Source organism: Nicotiana sylvestris, chromosome 1 (assembly GCF_000393655.2).
Source record: "Nicotiana sylvestris chromosome 1, ASM39365v2, whole genome shotgun sequence".
In the NCBI taxonomy this organism is placed as follows: Eukaryota; Viridiplantae; Streptophyta; class Magnoliopsida; order Solanales; family Solanaceae; genus Nicotiana; species Nicotiana sylvestris.
Genome location: NC_091057.1, coordinates 21,928,014 through 21,932,088, shown reverse-complemented (window position 1 = coordinate 21,932,088; position 4,075 = coordinate 21,928,014).

Genomic DNA, 4,075 nt, shown 5'->3' with positions numbered 1-4,075 from the left:
ACTAATAATTAACTATACATATGAGCGCCGGAGATGGAGGAAATATTAAAAGTTAAGTAGCCCGGCCTTATTTGTTTTTTTTTTTAAGATTAAAACGTCTGAATTTGAATACACGTTTGAATATTAAGATATGTATTAAGATTAAGACATCTGAATCTCAATACACATGTGAATGTTAAGATGTGTATTAAGATCTGAATACTAAATGATTAAGACGGTTTGATTTATAACATCTGAATATATAAAATTTACGTTTATTTGAAAATTAATAAATATAAAATTCAAATAAAATATTAATTAATCTAATATTCCATCACTAAAATATATAGCTTTTAAAATATGATACTTGTTGGTGTGAATGCAGACTAAAAGCGGTGGTTAGTGATAGATTTGGTTGATGGTGGTAGTTTAGGGTAGTAGCTAGTGGTGATTGGTAGTGGTAGCTATTATGATTGAGGATGGTGATGGTGCGTGGTGATAGTTAATAATGACGGGTGGTGGTGGTAGTAGTTGTAATTGAGAAAGATGGTGGTGGGTGGTGGTAGTTTATAATGATGGGCAATGCCAGCTATAGTTGTTGATGGTGATGGGGTGGTTAGTTGTGGTAGTTGAGGTGGATGAGTGTTGGTTGTCGTTGAGAATGATGGTGATGGGAGTGGTGGGAATGGTGGGTGGTGGTAGTCGACAATGGTGGCGGATATGATTGAGGATGATGGTGGTGGTGGATGACATGGTGATAGTTGATAATGGTAGGCGGTTGCGACAGTTAATAAATATGGATGATAGCATCTTAATGAAATTAAGTCTTTGTTATAGATCTTATTGGTACCATTAAGTGGTTGTGAAGTAAAAAATCAAATACACTTAATGATTAAGATCTGAATAATTAAGATTCAGACTTTAAAAACAAATGCACTTAATATCTGAGGTCTGAATGATTAAGATTCAGACCTCTATTAAGTGTAAACAAACGAGGATGGGAAATATCAATTATTCTAAATATGGTTAAAATGGAACTTGCTTTAGTTAGTTAAAATTAAACCAGAAAATGCAATACATGCCACACAACCAAGTAAGAACTTGAGTAAATGGTAATAGGAAATAAAGAGAAGCTGGATCTTATAGTTTAAGATGTTATAGCAAATTAATTATTATGTTTATCAAATTAGTAATTAATGATTACTTTATAAGTGATCTGATTGTACTATGCATGTAACTTTATAAACTTATCTCAAAAAATTGGACGGACAAACACACATCAAAACGACAGTGTGATAATCTATTATTAACTAGCTAAATTGTTTAGACAACTTAAACTATTATTAACTAAATGTTTCGATAATCACGTTATATTAATTATAACTTGATCACACTCAACTATATTTTATAAAAAGGATTAAGCGGTCGTTGCGAATATAATTCGGTTTACAAGTCCGGAGTCGAATTCCACAGAGAACTAAGGCTTAACTACAGTTGTTCAATATCGGTAAGAAACACAAGTCCAAATAATTTTTTAATTATAAAGATTATAATATTTAGTTTTATCTAATTAACTAACAAATACTATAAAGTAGTAAAACTATCAATTAACAAGGATAAGGATTGGAGACAAGATTAAGGAGGTCTAGAGTTATGATTCCCCTATTGTCAGACTCCTTTCCGCCACATTTTCTATAAATTTGCCTAAGTCTTCTCTACCGATCATGAGCACTCTGACTGTCGTAACTCTCTCCCGAGTATTACCATAATTTACTTGACATATTCTCCCGAATTACGCTAGCTAGCATTAAGTACGGCTCACTCGAATCGCACCAAGGTTTCGTTATCCCTAATCCCACCTTTAAATCCTCCGTAATGATCCCTCATATACGTTAGGAGTGATGTTGTTCAACAACTACCTAAATATACACTCTCTCCCGAGTAATACATACTAAATAGGCACAGTTGATTGAGAGCTCTTCAACCAACCACAACATAAACGTAGTTGAACAAATAGAGAAAAAGCTACCACAAATCTATATTAACGTAACAGGAAAATCATCTTCCAATAGGTTCCATCAAAACTCTAGATAACAAATTAGCTATTCATAATAGTATGCAACACTACAATACTAGAATTCATAACCAATAATGGAAATAGGAAGAAGGAAGTGAAAAACTCGTAGAAGAATTCTCCGCCTTACTCCTAGTGTATTCTTGCCTCCTTAGGTCGAATCCCCTCTAAAATTTGTCTAATCTCGATCTCTCCTCTGCTCTCTTCAAAGTGGCATTTTTAGGTCTATTTATATATGTACGAAAAGACCTAAACATGTAGGTCAAGTCCTAGTCAAACCAGGAGACGAAATAAACCTTCAAAACTCGGAATTGAGCTCGCCCTAAGCCTGGCGTCGCTAGCCTAATGCCAGCCTCAGATTGGCCTTTGGCTGGCCTCGCCAAGCTAAAGCCTGGTGGAGCTGGCCTTTACCTGGCCTCTCCTTTTCACTGTTCTCGAGCACACTTTCAACATTTAAGTATCCCTTTTGCTCTACTTTGATCTCCAATTCACCTACACATAAAATAGACTTCATTACGCACAAATAAAGTGTAATTTATTATTAAAGCATATAAAGTGCAAGACAAATAATGTACAAAACTATGAAATTATAACCACACATCATAACTTATTGCAAATCACGTGATTTTGCTGCTTCATTAACAGGAAGTAAAATGAAGATGAATCCCATTTTGACTACAAACATTTTCTTTTAGCAGTATGAACCTGCAGAGGCGGAGCTAGACAGAGGCAGATTTAGGATTTTTAGAATATAGATGTACCATTAAAGAAAAGAAAAGAAAGTACAAAATGGGAATTTATCTCTATTCCTTTGGACAAATAACTCATTATTCGGCTAAGTACATCATTCCGTCTTTTTGAAGCATGAGTGTCAGTAGATAATATCTGACAAATATATATATAAAATATCTAACTTTGCGGAGAACTCATGAGTTCACGTGCCCCATAGTCTTTTTTTAATTATTTAAAAAAAATGTCTCCCAATTCAGGAGGAGGCAAAATACATGAGATAACTTTTACCGCCTAAAATAACTCACGAATTAAAGAGAAGACGAGATTTCGATGAAGCTACTAATGAGTTAATGACTTTCACAACCTTGGTAGATGTTCCAATATTTTTTAAAACCCAACGCAAACGAAAGTGAGAAGGAAGAATATGTTATAAAATAAAGACTGTAAAGTAAAGACAAGTATAGAGAGAAACTGATATATTATTCGAACTCAAACTGATGTACATAATGAACTGAAATCTCTTCTATTTATAGAAGAAAGGAAGCTGCTCTGTAAGCTACTACTATAAGCTGCTATGTAAGCTGCTACTACAAGCTGCAGTGTAAGCTACTATAAGCTGCTGTGTAAGCTACTGCTATAAGCTGCTGTGTAAGCTGCTGCTGTACCAGATATGGATAATCTTCTACTGAGAGCAATATTTATCCATAACGGAGTACTGAATGGATAAGCTTATTATATCCGGTATGGATAATCTTCTACCGGGGGTAATGTTTATCCATAACCGGGTACTGAAAAGATAAGCTTATTATACCCGGTATGGATAATCTTCTACCAGGGGTAATATTTATCCATAACTGGGTACTGAAAAGATAAGCTTATTATACCCGGTATGGATAAACTTCTACTGGGGGTAATGTTTATCCATAACCGGGTACCGAAGTGATAAGCTTCTTCAGGAAGCTTATTTCCAATATAGTACTAAATAGATAAATATATTTACGGTGGAGTCCCATATGGATAAGCTTCTTCAGGAAGCTTATTTACAACGGAGTACTAAATGAACATCCATAATATAATATATTTATAACACTCCCCCTTGGATGTTCATTAAAAGATAATGTGTCTCATTAAAACCTCACTAGGAAAAACCACGTGGGAAAAAAATTCTAGTGAAGGAAAAAGAGTACACATATTTAGTAATACGCATTGTTAGGTGCCTCATTAAAAACCTTATAAGGAAAACCCCATGGGAAAAAACCTTAGTAAGGGAAAAAGAGTGCATCGCGTATT